Source organism: Kryptolebias marmoratus, linkage group LG7 (assembly GCF_001649575.2).
Source record: "Kryptolebias marmoratus isolate JLee-2015 linkage group LG7, ASM164957v2, whole genome shotgun sequence".
Taxonomy (NCBI): domain Eukaryota; kingdom Metazoa; phylum Chordata; class Actinopteri; order Cyprinodontiformes; family Rivulidae; genus Kryptolebias; species Kryptolebias marmoratus.
The window spans coordinates 5,566,386-5,585,303 of NC_051436.1; the positions used below are offsets into that span (position 1 = coordinate 5,566,386).

Genomic DNA, 18,918 nt, shown 5'->3' on the forward strand with positions numbered 1-18,918 from the left:
TCTGTCTGTCTGTGTGTCTGTCTGACTGTCTGTCTGTCTGTCTGACTCTCAGTCTGTCTGTCTGTCTGTCTGTCTGACTCTCAGTCTGTCTGGCTGTCTGCGGACAAGATGACTCAAAACTTTCTGAACGAATTTTCATGAAACGTCAAACACGGAACAAGGAAAACGGGATTAGTTCAGGTTCACAGATCAACCCATGCTCTAAGTAACAGGAATGTTAAACCCCACAGCTGGACACCTCTTAGGTCAAGGGTGATCACCAGTGATTTCATGGTCATGGGGGGGGTCAAAGGTCAACATCACAGTTGACCTAGTGCTCTAACTCTGCTGCAGTGTGATGTAGGAAAGTCAAACTGCTCAGCTGGTCACCTCATGGGTCGAAGGTGATGCCTGTTGATTTCAGGGTCTATGGGGTCAAAGGTCACAGGAGGGTTAGTGTTCCTGTTGGCGCTCGGAGCGTGCGTTAGGGATAACTCTCAGCTACTACCACACCAGGTTTTAGCTCAATATCTGTACAACAAACCGAGTTGTAGCCGTTTTTGTGTTTGCTAAGGTTGATTAGCTGTGGCGGCCATCTTGAATCTGGTTGACTACAAAGGTTAATCAGTTGTAGACGTTCATCCAATGATTACTCCCTGAGAGTTTCATTTAAATCCGTCCAGTGGTTCGTGAGATATTCTGCTAACAGACAGACAAGGCTGCCTCTATCAGTTATTGGTAAAGTTTTAAGTAAAGATCTTGTGCAGTGAGCAGCACTTAGTGTGCGTGTTATGAATGACTCTCAGCTACTACCACACCAAATCTGAGCACTGTGGCTGTAAATTTGACTGAATTAGAGCCATTTTTGTGTTTGATTAAGTGGATTACCTGTGGCGGCCATCTTGAATCGGGTTGACTCCAAAAGTCAATCAGCTGTAGACGGGCGTCCAACGATTACTCCCTGAGAGTTTCAGTGAAATCTGGCTGGTGGTTTGTGAGATATTTCGCTAACAGACAGGCAAAGGCACACAGATGAGAGCAGTTAGGCGATTTTAAAGACCATTTATTGTTCTTCTTCTTCTGTTTCTGATTTCCACGCATTAGAGCTGCGAGTTCAGCGAGTAAACCTGAAACCTGACAACTACTCAGGTATTTATTTGTTTTTTTTGGTTTAAAAAGACAGATTTCTCTCTCTGAGGTGTTTGGTCAAACAGCAGCCGACGGGCGGCCACGCGGAGGCCTCGATGATTGTTTTTATTGACCTCCCTCCTTCGGGCTCGCCGCCGAACGGCGTCCCGGTGAAACGCGAGGAAGAGCCGAATCGATCCAGAGGTGGAGAAGCAGCCGGAGGAGGAGGAGGTGGGGATGGATGGATGGGTGAAAGTCATTTTTCTCGCCTCTCACCCCCTCCTCCCTGTAACCATAAAGACTTTTGTATCTCATTAATCTCCATGGCAACAGCATCGGGACCTACTTTCTATTCCCCGCGTACTGGATGTGCCGCCGCTGCAGATGCTTCCTCCTCGGTTGTGTCGCCAAAAAGCAGGTTTTGGATCTTCTCGTTTTTGTGTCGTTTTCATTTGAACCCATGGAGAGCGGGGAACCGGTTGTCCAGCTGACGCGGGTCAACCAGATGCACAAACCGCATTTTATTCGCCGTGCTGCTCTGGAAGCAGGCGTGCACGGCTCAAGACGCCTTTAAGTGGGAGCAGATGGAGCGTATGTTACATAATTCAGCTGCGATGTGGGGTTTCCTGGAGAGTCGTGTGCACCACCGCGTGTGCAGCTGTTAGCCTAGAAGGAGATAAAAGGTGGATTCACACCAGGAGAGTCCTTTGTTCCGGACCAAAAATCGGACTTTATTATTTGTTCGTTTGGTTGCGGTTCGTGTTCACGTTGTGCGTTTTTGAAATCGGACTACAATCGTGAATGAAGCCATGTAGGGCGACGATCGTTGCTCCTATTGGACAGGAATTACAGGGGGACAGACGCCCGGCCCCGGAAGGAAAGATGGAGGTCCTGACGCGCAGATTTGTGGAGGAGGGACAGTGTCTCATCGTTGTTCCACGTCTGTCCGCGGCTCATCGTTCGTAGCGTCCCTGTGCTAATAGCGTTAGCGACACAGACGGGCTAATTTTTAACGTGAGGCTGAGGAACGGTGGCCCGTGAGGTCCAAAAAGGTTCCGACACACCTGAGTCAAGCTCTTCATGTTCTGCAGAAGCCTGTTAATCATCCGCTGATTCAAACCAGGTGTGTTGGAGCAGAGGAACAGGTCAAACCTGCAGGATTGTGGCCCCTGAGGACCAGGGTTGCCCACTCCTGTACAACCACGACTGCAGTAGCACTTAGAGTTTCAAGAGCAGCTCGTTTAGCGGTGGTTTTCGCGATGTTACGCTTCCGTTTTTGGGACCGGCGTCGGCAAATGCGCTCGGCGTGCCCCGACCCGCAACAGGCAGGCCGATCTTTACCGCGACGCTGAGCGACGGTGGCCTGCGAGGTCCAAAATGGCGTACGTTTCACACTGCCGGTCCGCATTTAAGCCAGGAGCGGAACCGAACCGGAGCTTGTTTGGAGGAGGACCGGGACGCCTCAAAAAGTGGGTTTCGGTCCGGTTGTTTGGTTTCCGCGCCAGGATTGGGTCAACTTCGTTCACGTCTGCAGAAAAGGTCCGGACCAACGGGGGGGAAACGAACTCTGGTCCGTTTAAAGCGTCAGGCGCCCAAAACACTCAGCTGCACATGAGACGAAGCGGCGTTTATTATTCTTTTAGGAGATGGCCACCTGGCTTTAAATTCAGTTGCTTTCATTTCAACTTGCTGTCAGAAACAAACACGACTCGACTGTAACGTTTTGCCGGAGTTGAGGTTCGGTCTCGCAGGCCGCAGCAGACATCAGGAGCTCCGGTGGCGCTCGGTGAAGCCTCCAGCACAGATTGGAGATTTGTGACAAAATCTCTGCTGAGTCCACAGTGGGATTAATATCCATTGTTTCTTGTTTTGACTCACAGGCTTGCTTTGGGAAGAGCTTTTCTTTATTTGTGTTAGTTTTCTTTTGGAGGTTGACGCTCGAGTTCACCGCCTGAATCACACAAAAACGCCAAGAAATAAAAGTGTATAGTCGTCGTATTTGCTGCTCGAGGCAGCATTGGCAGCGCTACGCCTCCTTTAACGACCTCCGACAGGTTGAAGCTCATCGTCCGCAGCTCTTGAGACTCGGGCGTCCCAAAACGTCCACCGAGACGCGTGAACGGGCGAGTCAAAAACCCCTTCCGCGCTGGCCGTAATCAGGCAGAAGTGAGTCAGCAGAAGGCACACCCGTGTGTGATAGGAGCCGCCGCCGCCAGGGGCTGCGTCTGAGCAGAGACGGCTCGTACTCAGATCTGTCATCTCCGGACCCGCCTGGCTGCCGACAGCCTGCGCTCCCGCGGGCACACCGAGCCAAATGGGTCCAACCTGAAAAAGGGAAAAAATAAATCGCTTTGGGAAAGTGTTTGGCAGATATACTCCCTGCTGCAAAGCTGTAACTGCTTGTAAAACTCTCGGCCCTTCAAGGAAAACCCCACAGGCTCCGAGACGTAAAGAATAATACGCTGCAAAAAATAAATGTCTTAGCTCACTGTTCCTCCTTATACGGTCTGTTTTATGCTAGGCTAACTGCCTCCTGGCTAGCTGGATTAATGAACATGTAAAGAGTTGGAATCTTTCAGAAAAATAAAAATAAAACAAGACTACAGTATTTATGTTCCAAAAAGTAGAACTAAAAAACATGTTGACGTGAAAATGCACGCTTATGGCAGGCGACAACGCTTGTTTCCTGAGTGAACTGAAAGAGGCTAACTACTCTTTCCTCCCAAATTTACATGATTAATAATTTCCCTCAAATGCATTAATATTTGTAGGACTTCGTCTCGTGTAGCTAACTATTTTTAGCAGCTTTAGAGACTAACGGGGATTATCTACCTAGCTGATTGAGATAGTTAGATTAGTGTAGGTTTCATGCTAGGCTAACAGCGCTGGGGCTAACAGCGCTGAGGCTAGCAATGCTAATCAGCCCGTTTTAGATGTTTTAAACTAAAGGAGCGGTTCAGATCTTTTAAAGTAGGGTTCAGTGGAAAGTTTACTAGGAACTAATTACTCGGCTACTGTAGATGGCTTTCTGAACCGCCTCAGTTTGGAGAAACGGAGCTGAACTTGGGTCAGACTGACAAGCTAACGGCTAGTCAGGACCAAAACGGAGAGCTGCTGGCTGCAAACAACTTCAGTTGTTTAAACGATGTCGTTACACTGCATGCTTATTTACGTAAAAGTATTTGAGTATCTGAAAGCGCAGCTAGCGACAGCAGCTGGCTGTAGCACTTCCAGCAGGAATAACGTAATATTTACGGTGAAATAACTGCGGATTGTGAAACCAAAGGCAACGTGTAGGTTTATAAAATGGCGTTGGCGCGATGCATTATGAAATGTTGGTTTATTTAACAGGAACATTGTGCATTAATGGGCATTTTTTTCAGTTGCTATGCAGAAAATAACAGATCAGCAATGAAAATATAGTTAAACACGAAGTCACCAGGCAGGTAAACCTACTGTACTGAACATAAATACAGATTTAAAATGTTCAGCTTTATGTATACCACAAACCATTGAATCAGAAGCTATAAGCTGACCACATATCCAGGTAAAAATGCAGGGTTTTTTTTGATGCAGAAGTTGAGTTTTTGAATCCCTAACTCCGAGTGCAAACGGCGGCGTGCTGAGCGGCTCCGATGACCAGATGGTGGCAAAGTCAAGCTCCCAGTTGTGCCGGGTGTCTGCAGACAGGATGAGTCATCGCCTCAGCCAGAAAACACACCTCTGAAAAACACTCGGAGCCCGTCTCGTTTTAGCCCGTTTGCTCGTGAGTTATCGACTCGGCGCGTCTTCTGGCAGCGCGGGCCGTCAGACAGGCAGTCGGCGAGTCACTCGGTCTCAGTTTGTCCAAAACCGGACTGAATGAAACTCGGAGATGTGAGCGCGCGAGCCGTCACATTTCACCGCTCGGCTCTGACGTCTGTGTGTTTTGTGCAGCACACGAATGGAAACGGTGTGTGTGTGTGTGTGTGTGTGTGTGTGTGTGTGCGTCCCTTTGAAATAGAGCTCGGGGTTTTGTTTTTGACCTCTGGAGGTCCTTCGGCCCGTCACACATCGCTGCCTTCGCACGGCTCCGTGCACACGCTTCATCCTGGGTGGGAGATAACCTGGGGAGAGAGGCGGAGGGAGGGGGGAGAGGACATAAATGTTGAATTTACGAGTCCGATTTGGGTGTTTTTCAACGATATTCTTATTGCAACATGACCAGCTGAGTTGTAAAATACAGTAAAAAGAGAAAAGAGTCCTTTACCGTCCCTTCAATCCAAACGTATTTCATAGATTCTAAATCATTTAGTCCGGTAACTATTGCCAACGTGGACCCAGTTGTTTTTGCTGAGCTCGACTTCCCCGCTGTCCAATTTGTAGCCGTGCGCTCCAGAGATGCTGATGTTTGCAGACGGCGCTGTTTTATGGCGACGGCGGATGTAAAAATCAATCGCAACGGGACGAGAGAAGCTGAGGATCGAGAGGATTGGATGTAGGAGGTGGGAGGAGGAGAAGAAGAAAGGCCGCGTAGTGACGGATCTTCAGCAGTAACGGGTTCAAACGCAGCTGGACTTTCTTCCCCCAGCGTTGAGGAGACGACAGAGGAGAAGAAGTGGTCAAGGAGGAGGTGAGGAGGAGGTGAAGAGGAGCAGCTGCTGCAGGAGGTGGAGGATGGATCGCTTCCCGCTGTAGAGACGGCCGAGACTAAACCTAATTAAAACGTTTTAATGACCTCGGAAGGAGAAACCAAACAAACGGAAGCCATCACGGTGAAGACGGAGTCGTTCTTTTAATAGAAAATAAAACTATTTTTCAACCACCGTCGTTCTCCTTTCGGTCAAACCCCGAAAGTCTCGTCGCGATCTGACTCAGTGCAGCTTGGAGCCCGCGTTGGGAATGACTCTCAGCTACTACCACGTCGAATCGTAGCTCGGTGTCTGTAAAACTGACCGAGTTGTCGCCAGTTTTGTGTTGGCTGAGGCTGACCGGCAGCGATGGCCACCTCCACCTGAAATGGCTCCGAAGGACGCACATCCAGTGATTACTTCCTGGAAGCTTCATCCAGATCTGTCCAGTCCATCATGAGATATTTTACTAACAGACACCCAGGGTTAACTCAACAGCAGATGCTAAGGGTTTAAGCAAAGATTGTCTTGTGATCGACTCTCAGCTACTACCACAGCAGATTGTGGCTCAGTGTCCGTAAATATAAGTTAGTTAGAGCCATCTATGGGTTTACTAATGTCAAGTTGGCTGTGGCGGCCATATTGAATTGATTTACACCCATTAATTATATCCTGAAAGTTTCATTAAGATATGTCCAGCTGTTGGGGATCAATAACTGCTACAGCCACACCAGATTTTAGGTCAATATTTGTTAAATTGACGGATTTTTTTTGTTTTGTTTTAGGTCAGTTGGCTGTGGCAGCCATCTTGAATCGATTCGACTCCAAAAAGGTAAATCAGTAGCAGATGCACATTTAATGATTACTTTCTGAGAGTTTGATTAAAATCCGTCCGGTGGCTCCAGAGACATTTTGGTAACGTGAACGCACTAAAACAGAAGATACAGATTCTGAGAACGTTGAGACCGACGCGGAGAAGAAACGACGGTTTGAAAAGGGCAATAAAGCAGCTAACAGAACGAGAGGCTGCGGTGATGGATGGTGATTAGAGGCGGAGGGGGAAAGAGGCCGGGGAGAAGGGGAAATGCAACAAGGAAAAGGAGCGATTCTTCACGGAAAAAACGGAGAATATAAGAGGAACGCCGTTTGATCTGATGTGACTCGAAGGCTCACGTCAGCAGAATGAAGAGAAGCGTCCGAAGTTTAACTCTGTTTAACTCGTGTGGCCTTGGGCTGCAGCGAGAAACGGTTTAAAACATTCATGATGACCACGGGTGGTTTGTGTTTAGTGCCACGAAGTGTTTGCTGAATTTAGCCGAACCTCTGGTCGCTCATGTGCGCACAGGTCGGTGGTTATGGTGTAAAATTCATCTGACTGCACTTTTAAAACACCTTTCCGATCCGTTTGTTAGCCCTAAAGCATCTATTCTACGTAAAACCCGTATGCTGCGGTTTGTCTTGGAACCGTGAGTAAATTATTGACTCTTGGATGTTTTCGCTTAGTTTCGAAACATGTCAAAACCCGATGTGTTTCTCGGACTGAGTCATAGATAATTCAAGGCACCAAAAACATGTTTGTAGGTCTGGTTTAACAACACCAATCCGAGTCGTTCACGGTTAGAAATCGGCGGGCACAGAGTCTCCGTTCAATACTTGACTCGTTTAGCTTTTTTTTTTTTTTCACACCAGACAAACCGTAAAAGCTACCACAACCAGAGCCACGTGGGATTCACACCTCGTCGTGTTGTTCCTTAAGTTCTCGTTTCATTGTCAATAAGGGAAGAAAACATGGCGGGTGACGGTGAACCTGAGGTCGAACCGTGGATCCAACAGCTCCAGAGAGCTCAGTCTCCTGTTCTGGGATCGTTTTTGGCTTGTTGCTCCACTGGAAACCTGTCTCGCCTCTTTAGATCACTGGTGTCCGATCCTGGTCCTGGAGGACCCCTGTCCTCCATGTTTTAGGTGTTTCTCTGCTCTTCAGCAGGTCATCATGTCCTGCAGAAGCCTGTTAATCATCAGGTGTATCAAAGCAGAAAATCCTCTAAAACAGGGGTGTCAAACTCCAGGCCTCGAGGGCCGCTGTCCTGGAAGTTTTAGGTTTTTCTGCTCCAACACACCTGATTCAAATGGTTTAATCACCTCCTTACCAAATCATCAAGTTCTCCAGGAGGATGGCAACAAGTCGTCCATTTAAACCAGGTGTTTTAAAGCAAGAACACATCTAAAACATGCAGGATGGCGGCCCTACGGGACCAGGATTGGGCGCCACTGGTTCCAGCGTACTTGGTGTTTAAATGTCTAATTTAGTCGGTGTTCTTGAACGTAGCTCTGTCTCCGTCGCCACCAAGGAAACACCTGAATTGTTGCTGTCGAGGGGAGCTCTGTGTCGGTGGTTCAGGCGTCTGATTGAGATGCCTCCAGGACACGTGACTCTGGAAGGAGGCCCAGAACCTGCTGGACAGATTATGAATCCTCTGGCCTGGAGCTGGGGAAGAAAGACGTCCAAGTTCCCTCCTGAACCTGTTACTTCGGACACCAGACCATGGATAAGCCGAGAAAAACGGAAAAGATGGATGACTTTCTGTCATACGCCGGAGCAAACGATAAAAAAAGCCTCGAGAAACCGATCAGGTCTTCTTATAGCTGCTTCATAGATGCATTCTGCTAAATTTATTCAATCACAAACTTTAGTTAGACTCTTTAGGCATTGAGCAATTTTTTAAAAATCACACCTGAGGAGTCTAAATTTTTTTTAATTTGAAGTTAATTGAAATAAGGGAGCAGCGTTTTGTTTAGTTTTTTTGTCTCTGGTGTGAACGGTCGTGCAGTGAAACGTACGGGTGTCATTACTTTCACCGGACTGTTGAGGGGAAGATTGGAATTTAATGGAGGTGAAGCTGAAGTAGCTCATATATTACATTTAATTCAACATTTAGCCCCAGCCAGGCAGTATGATTGCACTGAAGTAATTTGAGACGACGACTGGGGCCTCGTGGTTAATAAGGTTAGGCCGCGACTGTGAGATTGTCAGTTTCAATCTCAGGGAGGCTGAAGCGTCCAGGTGAAGGGAAAGGAGATTAAGATGAACTCAAACACATACTTATCCTCCTTCAGCAGCTTGTTCTAAAAAAAAAACACAAATCTAAGACAAAGAGGAAGTGTTGCTGATTCTGAATATTGAAAAAAAAAATGGCTCCAGGTTGAGTTTGGTTGGAAGGTTTTGTATTATCGCTGGTTTGGGTTTTGTTCTGTTCGGACTTTTGCTCATTCAGCTGAACCTGCTTCCGGCACCTCATCCACGTCTCCTCCATTAGTAATCAGCACACCTGTTGTCACCGACTGATCACCGCTCTGAGGATTGATGCTCCCTGGTTTTTTCCTCAGATCTGCAGGTGCTTACGACTTTGTTTCTCGGGACTTTCGGATCTCGGGCTCCTCCTCAGCGCAGTGGGAAGTGATGTAGTCGGTCAACTTTGATTGGCTGAGCAAACCGTAAGCTTTGCTGTGACGTTCTGTCTCCTGGACGTCCTCCTTCTGGATGTTTGTGTCCTCCACTGCTGTCGGTGGTGAATGTAGAGCAGGAGGGTCCGATCCTGGTCCTGGAGGGCCACCATCCTGCATGTTTTCCTTGTTTCCTCTGCTCCAACACACCTAATTCAGAGGTTAAATCACCTCTTCATGTTCTGCAGAAGCCTGTTAATCACCCATTGATTTAAATCCTGGGGGATTCTGGTTGCGGCGAACGTTCTCAGGCAAACCCGGAGTTGAGTTTCAGCAGAGGTTTTTGTTTTTAGTCGCGTTAGGAACAACAGCACGAGCAGCAGCTGAGCAGTTTCCATCGGCTGCCTTCTGTGAGAGGTTTACAAGTGAAAGAAAGCGTCCCGATTACAAAAACCCGATAAAATAGGAGAGGAAAAAAGGCGTCACGGTGCCTGCTCACATTTATGGGCTGACAAATGATCCAGGGGAGCTGTGGGGCAGTGACTCAACAGCGGTGGGACCTTTGCGATCACCAGATACCGTATTTGGATGTTTGAACTTTTCCAAAATGCCATCATTTAATATTTCAGTGTGTTATAGATTTGATATGGGGCTCGGTTCAGCGGCGCCTGAGACCCGTATCGTTTACTTTTGGGGGGGAAAAAGGCAAGTTTGTCAGGGAGCAGCGGGACAAAACGACGTTTGCTTCCTAAACGATGTCAGGATGGAAACATGAATAAATGATGAATACTGGGAATGGGTCCTCTGCCTTTGAAAAAGAGCCAGTTTACAGATTTTAGTTCTTATTCTCGTTCGAACTAATAAAAAGCTCCAATTAAAGGGAATACTTTTTTGTATCCATTTGGATCAGGAGTGTAACGGTCAATAGATGCAAGATAAAATTCAGTTTGCCCATTTGTTTGAAGAGTTTGCGATCAGGTTTGCTTCCGTCAACTTAAAAGCAAAAAAGATAACGTATATTTTCTGCGCGATATCTTCTCAGTGGTGACACCTGCTGTTTAGGAGGAGCTGGTGCTGATAAACCAATAGGCAACGAGGACTGAAAGCGACTGAAAACGGTGCAGTTTTACGGCCGCTCTGCAGATTTGAACTGATTTGATTTGAACGTCAGTAAGAGATCATACACTGCAGGTTTGGTTTTTGTTTTTTTTTTCTAGATCATTCTTTTGTTTGAGTTTCTCAGTTTCAGCTGAAGGATGTTTTCAAACCCCAAACTCCATGGAAAGTAGCGAAGAGGACGTTGTATTTTAACATGAAAACTATCTGTTCAGAGGTCCATTTTGCTAAGACTTTTCAATACTGATGGGTCTTTAATTCCTAATAACAGTGTGTTCACTAGATGTGAATCCTGGCCTGATCACTGCAGTTGTCCAAGCTCTATAAATTGGTCCTCTTTAACTTCAACCGGTTGATCATTTTCGAACTAAATTGAATAATTGCCGCCTTAAAGCTTTTAAGTGACATTGTGTCCATTCCTTAAAGTATCTGTTGTCTTTGAAGGCTTTTCTCAGACTGTTGTCCTCTGATTGACATCACAACGTAGCTGACAGTGACCACAGCGAGTCCAAAAACAATCAGAACAAACATTAGACAACAGAGAAACTCACCCATACAATGGCCTCTCATCCACTTTGAAGGAGAAAATCCTGGCAAAACGGCCATTTACATTGAGAAGTATTTTGATAAACAGTTTATTAAAACTTTGAGCCAAAAGAAATCAAACAAACAAAGCTGTATATATTCAGATTATTGCTCACGGTCACTCTTTATTTAACCCTCCTGCAGCCTTCTCTTCCAACGTTCAGCTACGAGGACTCTGTTTTATGTATTTTTACCCCGAGAAGTCCGCCCTGCCGCTTGTGTAGGACCAGCTCAGTCAGTAGGAGGTCCTCCAGCTTGGCTCCGGACGGGTTGTGTTCAGACTACCAACTGTATCTGGATTAAAAAGGGGGTCCGGACCACCTCCAAAGGCAGACCTTTCAGGGAAAACGTTTTCAACGAGCATTGAGGCACTTCAGACGTGTATTTAGTGTCATCTGATCACAGACAGAGTCTAAGGAACTTGGCTCTGCCCTCCGCACCACACATAGAAACTGCATTTTTCAGGGTTAAGTTTTCCAGCTAAAGGTTAGATTCATAATGAAGCTAGAAGCTGTGAGAGTCCCAGCAGGTATGAGCCAGACGGTGTCGAGTCTGACGTCCCGTCACATTAAAGTCCAGAAGTCCCAGTCTCGTGTGTGTGTGTGTAAAACGTTGGATCGATCGTGGGGTCAGGGTGACTCACTGCACCTCTCAGTCAGGGCCTCGGTAGAATTTTGACTCCTCTCTTCGTCTTTGGATGGTTTCACCCACGGCTGCACACACCGATTGAGCGTGCTCAGCATAATGAACACACACACACACACACACACACACACATTCAGAAAAAAGACACAGGCGGCAGTAATTAACAGCTAACCTCAAGGAGCTATTATCATTACAGGAACGAGGAGGGATCAGAAGCACCCACCTACATAATGGACAATTATTGTGTGCAAGTGTCCAGCAAGGAAAAACGCTCGGCTCTTATTCAGGCAGGAACAGTTTAGTTTGACTCTTTTTCTTTATTGCCCACGATCGAAAGGCGAAAGGAAGCGGATCAACCTTAGAAAACGCGTAAATGTCTCTAACTCAGTCAAATTTACAGATATCGATCGAAAATCTGGTGCGTTAGCAGCTGAGAACTGAAGGCAGGTAGTCTGCAAAGTCGTGTGTGGAGGGAAATGTGCGTTGGGGGATTAAAAGGTATGTTTGGATTTGGAAAAACGTGGTTCAGAAGCGCCGCTGTCTGTCCGCCGATCCTTCTGTAGCGTTAAATATTCGTGTTATTTTGCAAAAAACCACTTTAATAAAGTTCTGTGATCAATTGGGACAAAAAAAAGACACTTTTAAAGAATTATTCAGTTCTTTGCAAAGCCGTGTAATGAATTGGCTTTTTGAACTAAAACTCCTCTAAAAAGTAAAAGTTACAGGAAACAGAACCACAGCAACATTTCTGCTGCCCAGCCCGTCTTCTAAAACTGGAGGTGATTTGATCGGATGTCTGTTTGTTTATTTATTTATTTATTTGAGATCTCACACTGTTGCAGGACCGATCAGACGTCGTCACGCTGTAATCTGAGCTGGGGGAGCGTTTGAAAACCAACCATCCCCCCGGGTTCGCCCGCTGGCCGCAGAGAAACGCATTAGAGGCCAGACAGATTGGATGAAATCATCGTCCGCCCATTGGTCCTGGAGGACTCCGGCTGAAACGGATCCGTCTCCTCCCCCTCGGTGCAGATCATGGAGGAGATTCTTGTCTCGACTTGTCTCGTTGCGCCCGGCTCTTTCCACCGCTCTTTTATTGTTTGATACGAAAACATTCAGACGTTTTGTTTTTTTAATCAGAACTCTGTCATTATTGAAACAAAGAGCGGCGAGGCGACGCTCGTCTTCCTGCAGAAGGTTGAAGGGATTTCAGTTGCGCCTCTGTCACAGTTTGAGTTTATTTCTTGTTCATCTCGTGTTTCGCCTGCCCTCTGCTCGGTCGTTCTCCGCTCTGCCTGCCACGCCCACCTCACCTGTTCCTCATCATCTCCCGCTCACCCTCATTTTCATTCATTCCTTCCTTTCGGTCCGCGTGCTTCTTATTCATGCCACGGTCAAGCTTCATGCCTCTTTGCGCCTCGGTTTGTGACTTTCTGCCGCCACGTTTGTTTGCTTCGTTTTCTTAATAAATTGGTTTCAGTAAAGCTTCGAGACGAGTCTGCATTCTGGGTTCGACGTGCACCAACGGCGGAGTCAGAGTTTTGTTTACATGTTCAAAGTTTCTTAGCGATGGTTCAGGTTCTGTGGAAAGCTTATGAACAGTTAATATCTTACCTCCCCAACCATATTCCAAAAGGTCATGGTCGTAGAGAGCTTAGTGTCTTGTTTAAAGGTGGCCTAACCACTTTATTTTCCTGTTATTTTACACGTCTCTAACAGATCAGCCAAATTCTGTCGGTAACTCTTGGTTATACTTTCATAATAAACTATGACTGCTCAACAAAAAGCTTGTTGAGTCCTAAAAAGGGGGGGACTTGTTGCAACCATGAGGACGCGGTCGACTTGTTTCCGTGAAAATCAGATCAGATTCGGTCAGATTTTTGTGCGAAACGGTGGAAGATGTGACCAGAACGAGCGCCTTTTTCAGCTCTTTTCTTCAATCAGTCAGTGCCCCCCCTCCAATCCGCCCGCCACCTCCAAATCTTCTTATTGATCCGTTCATAGACAGGAAGACAAACCGTGGAGGTTGATGTCGTTATTCACGAGCATCCAGGAGGGAGTCGTGTGACGCGGCGTGTTTACCTGAGCGGCGGTGGAAATGGAGGATTTTTTTTTTTCTCGCGCTGCTGTTTGACCTTGTGGCAACGAGGTCCGTTCAGACTCTGATTACCGGGCCATTCAGGGCGACGCCGCGGGGTCGACGCCGCAAATTGATTGGCTGCCAAGCGCTGAAATTTTCCCCTTTCCAATCTTAACTCCCCTTCTCTTCGCCTGCTCTTCCTCTCCCGTCTGTCTCTCTCTCTCTCTGCCTTCGTCTGTTCTTGAGCTGGATTCAACCGGCGAGCTCGCTTATCTGCTGCTGGGGCGGAGAGTGTCGGTGTGTGTTTGTCACTAATGTTATCCGTTCAAAGTCCTGCCAGCCTGGCTGCTGATCTGTGGCGGTGGCAGCGCAGGTCTATCCGCCTTCATTAGTGCCTTACAGTCATGCTGTCACCGTGCACAGATTTCATCTCATGTCGTCCCTCGCTCAGCCTGCCACACCCATCCACACCTGTCTCTCGTTACAAATCACCTGTGTCCACTTCCTCCTTGTCCTCTGCCTGTATAATCTGGTCTCTGTCATTTGTGTTTTTGTTAATAAATTAGTATTCGTTTGAATTCAAACCATGAGTCTGCGTTCTGGGTTTTCCACGCACCTTCATAACAGGAGCCTGTGCGTTGGGACCCGCCTACAGCCGTCAGTCGGTGTCCGATCCAAAAAACGGTCCATGAAGTGAGGCCGGTCCCACATCTCCAAAGTCTGGGACCAAACGCTGTCCTCAAAGACGACAACGCTGACCCGCACGGAGCTGGATTTATCAGAGACTACCTCCATACTTGCCAACATTTGGGAATGTCAATGTGGGACAACATAGCGTGACCCCCTAGTCACGCTATGTTACGTGTCACTAGTCGCTTTAAAAAATTGCTAGAGGGATCTGAAAACTCGCTAAATATAGTGTTAAAGTGACAAAAAGGCCGCGTGTGCGTGGGTTTTTTTTTTGCGTGAGAAATACAAAGTGTGGCGTGTGAAGGCCAAATGTGGGACACGGGACGGGGGGGCTAAATGCGGGACTGTCCCGACCAATGCGGGACTGTCCAGCCCAATGCGGGACGGTTGGCAAGTATGTACCTCCAGGATTTGGCAGAGGAGACGATGAATCGTCCTGACCTCAACCTGTGGGATCAGGACCTGCTGCTCGCTCCAGACCGACCGACACAACCACGCTGGTCGGAGAACGGGAAGCCGTTCCACAGCGGGGCATGACCAAGCTGCTGAGCAGGATAAGGAGGAGGAGCCAGGCTGTGGCTGCATATGGTTCTTCCACATGCTCCTGAAGCCCCCTTGTTAAATGATGAAATTGCCAACATGTTTTGTTTCTTCAGACTTCAATCATCCAAGCCGATAAACACCAAACAAGAGTCAGAATAATCTGTTTGACAGAGAAGATTTGTTTTTTTGGTCCAACTTGGGTCATCAACTCTGCTCGGCACACAAATATGGCTCCATTTAAAGGGGAAAAACAAGTTTTCCAACAGGAGAAGATTTATCACCAAGAAGCAAAGAAATAATCAACCAAACACAAATTTCCTTCCTCTTTGTGGTAACTTTATAACAGCTATTTTTGCTTAACAATGAGGGGTAATTGTCCTTTTCCTGCGTGTTTCTGTGTAAATGTAAAAAAAGACGCTGCTCTCAGTCTCGATGTCCCTCGGTGTCCTCCCTCCCCTCTTTAATAACTGCAGGGGAGATTTCACAGGTTTGATTAGCAGGTTTGGACGCACGTTTCGGTTTTCTGCATCTGGGCGGACTGGGCCGTGGAACAAAAGACCCAGGCGAGGCGTATTAATAGAATTTGAGAATATTGAGCTCTGCACCCGCACGTCTCGCCGCTGCAGGCCGCACAGACATGATTTCCTCTCCTCTCCGGAGTCTCATATTGTTTCAGGACGTTTGCTGCAGCTGATATTGCTTCGTGCTTAATCTCAAGCCTGGTTTTTCATGCTCATCGATAGCACCGGTTTATTTCGGAGGAGCATTTCTGTTAAAGGCCTGGCATCCCTGGAAGGAATGCATATCGCCCGCTGCCGCTCGTGCCAGAGTTTTAAACTGAAATCCTCTTATCCTGAGAAGGGACAGATCAAACCTGATGTTATTCATGATCCGACTTGTTGCTGCGAGAGATTTCAAAATGCTCAAAGTTTGTGATGAGGACGACTCTCAGCTACTACCACACCAAACTTTAGCTCAATGTCTGTAGAACTGGCTGAGTTCCAGCCAGCTTTTTTGATTAGCCGTGGCGTCCATCTTGAAAAAGATTGACTCCAAAATACAAACCATTGTACAGACCCTCCAGGATTTCGCGATGTTGCGATCGCAACTATGAACGCAAAATCAAGCAAACCCCGCAAAATCGCAACTTTCTGCAACTTTGCCCAAAACACTGCAACTTTCCCGCAACTTTAACCCAATATTTATTGTTTCTGAAGTGATTTGCCGCCGTTTCTGCGGTCTAGTGTCTTCTTTGTGGGTTTGTATAGTGTGGAATACAAAATAACTCCAAATAACTCAGGAAGAAGACACGTGATATCACTTCCTGTTAACCTCAGAATGCCGGGAGCGTGCAGGAGTAGCGACCGAAGCCAAAATGTGCGCTAATGCTTCACATTTGCCCCCAAAGATTTCAGCAAACCAGTTTCCTCCCCAGCTGCAGGAGCGTGGGGGGGAAGCTGTTTTGCACGTCCTGCAGTGTAATCATGGAACATAAACGCATCGACAAACACTTTGTGTCTGCAAAACATGTGAGGAGAGCTGCAGACGAGGGACAATCCAGAAATGCTCATGAATGTCAGTTTAGAAGCTATCAAAGTTCCCAAATAAAGCACCTTTGATGAATGTCAATGTTTGTTGGTAATTATCTTACAAAACTAGGAAGTATTTTTGGTTTATATATTAAAAGTTATGGTTGTTTATTGATTTTAGTAAAAAAAAATCGCAACTTTTAGGAAAATGCCCTGCGAAATCAGGCATTTTAGCCGCAGCAGTCACAAAAAATGCCCGCGAAATCCTGGAGGGATTGTAGATGCACGTCCAGTGATTATTTCTTTAAAGTTTCATTAAAATCCATCCAGTGGATTGTGAGATATTTCCCTAACAGACAGAGAAATGAACACATGCAGGCAGGTACATGATTGCCCATCTTCCTAGGAAGTAAAAGGACCAAATATGACTGATAACCAAGGAATCCAAACAGGAAAACCAAACTAAAAACGTAGCTTTTTTATGTTTTTGTTAGATTTTTTTGAGCTGCTATAGTAAATATCAGCTCACGCTGCACTTTTTTGTTTTGTTTTGTTTTGATTTCTTTTGCCCGTACGGCCTGTTGTTAATGTAATCCCCTCAGCAGAATGTAATTCATGAGGAAAACCCTCTTATCTAATTGGTTTGGTTGATGCTGGCCGTGAGAATAATCTGAAGCGTTTGTCCCTTCTGCCGCGCTCGTAAACGCGTCAGCTGCTCATTTCATATCCAGGCTGTTAATCATATTAACTCTGCTAACCCATTATTTGCCGCGGTGACGCCTCAGCAGTGCAGAGGTCTGTTCAGACTCCGAGCCTGGTCTTTTTTTTTCATTATTATCTGATGTCACGTTGTACAGTCGACCGGTTTGCTGCTTTTCACAAAAAAAAACGCTTCGAGACGACAGCCTTCGGCGTTCAAATATTTGCAGCATTAAAACACAGCTTCACGCCGCAGCAAAGATGGTTCCTAATGAATGTTTAATTCACTGAGGGCAGACAGCCTCATAACTAGGACAAAACTAACAGCCTGGCACAACTGCAGCCACGTCCAATCAGTGAGTTTATCAATGTTTCTGTGAGGTTTGAACCGTCTTTCTGTAAATGTTTAGTGTTTGGGTGGTTTTGCGTATAATCCTCTCTTATTAATCTGTGGTTTAGAAAAAGTAAAGTGAGGCGAAGTCAGCTGGAAGCTCGTTTGCATTCGTTTGAGGTTTACCTATAAATGAGGCTATGTTCAAACTGCAGGGAAAAGTGGCCCAAACTCAATTTTTTTTCCACCCCTATATGACCCATTATCTGATTTTTCATGTTAAGCTGAATATAATGAACCCAGTTTTTAAAAAAAAAATTTTCAAATCTGACCCAGGTCACTTTCGGATACATGTCCGGTGTTTTTCAAAGCAAGATGTTTTGTCGAGGACAACCTGCAGGAAGTCCCAAATGAGAAAAAAAACGACACCATTTCTTTTCTCCTAAACACAACTCCTAAATCAAAGGGAATACGATCAATGAAATCATTAATCCACAAACATGTCCCACGTTCCCTGGTGCCGATGTTCTCCTGGGGTTTTAATGAAAGACATGAAAGATGCTTGTCTCCCCCTTCAAATGTTTTTTAATACGAATAAAAAAATACTGAATTACAGAGCAGTCTCATTAAACTGTACCAGGGTACATATAGGATCCGGGAACATTAGAGGAAACTAGGGAACATGGGGATCTTGGGAACATTAGGGGAAACTATGGAACATAGGGGATCTGGGAACATTGGGGGAAACTAGGGAACATAGGGGATCTGGGAACATTAGGGGAAACTATGGAACATAGGGGATCTGGGAACATTAGGAGAAACTAGGGAACATAGGGGATCCGGGAACATTGGGGGAAACTAGGGGACATAGGGGATCTGGGAACATCAGGGGAAACTATGGAACATAGGGGATCTGGGAACATTAGGGGAAACTAGGGGACATAGGGGATCTGGGAACATTAGGAGAAACTAGGGAACATAGGGGATCTGGGAACATTAGGGGAAACTATGGAACATAGGGGATCTGGGAACATTAGGGGAAACTAGGGAACATAGGGGATCTGGGAACATTAGGGGAAACTAGGGAACTTAAGGGATCTGGGAACATCACGGAAAACTAGGGGACATAGGGGATCTGGGAACAATGGGAGTACCAGGGAACACAGGGATGACTCTCCTTGGACTTGCACCTGATGAAATTGTTCAAAACACAAAGTTAAAATATCTTCAAATGGCAGAGACGAGAGGAACATTATACACATTATATATTATATCTAATTTCCTTTTTGGTGGTGGTTTGTTTTAAGGTTGTCTTTGTGCTGAAAAAGGACACAAAGTCAGTTTAAAGCAGGTTTCCTTTATTTCAGATCGGATGCTTCTGTTGTTGAAATCCAAACTGCGTCGTTTCATTATATATCTGTCAGCCAACCAGCCGCCGCTGGATAAATATAAACTAAAAGGTGAAAACTAGAAGATTGTGTGAAGATTGTTTCCTGGCTTAAAGAACGTAACGCAGCACCAAACGATTCATGTCTTGGCTTG

At 46.4% G+C, this 18,918-nt stretch overlaps 1 protein-coding gene across 4 annotated transcripts in view; it reads left to right on the forward strand.

The window, feature by feature from the left end:
* Window positions 1–18,918, forward strand: part of slc8a4b (solute carrier family 8 member 4b) — a 92,455-nt gene that overhangs the window by 28,219 nt on the left and 45,318 nt on the right. For 3 of the 4 annotated variants that reach the window (XM_037976525.1, XM_017428037.3, XM_017428039.3), the window contains exon 2: window positions 6,503–6,549. The exons of the other annotated variant lie outside the window; for it this stretch is intronic. The gene's annotated coding sequence lies outside the window, so the exon portion shown is untranslated. The remainder of the gene's footprint in view (window positions 1–6,502; window positions 6,550–18,918) is intronic. 4 annotated transcript variants of the gene reach the window in all.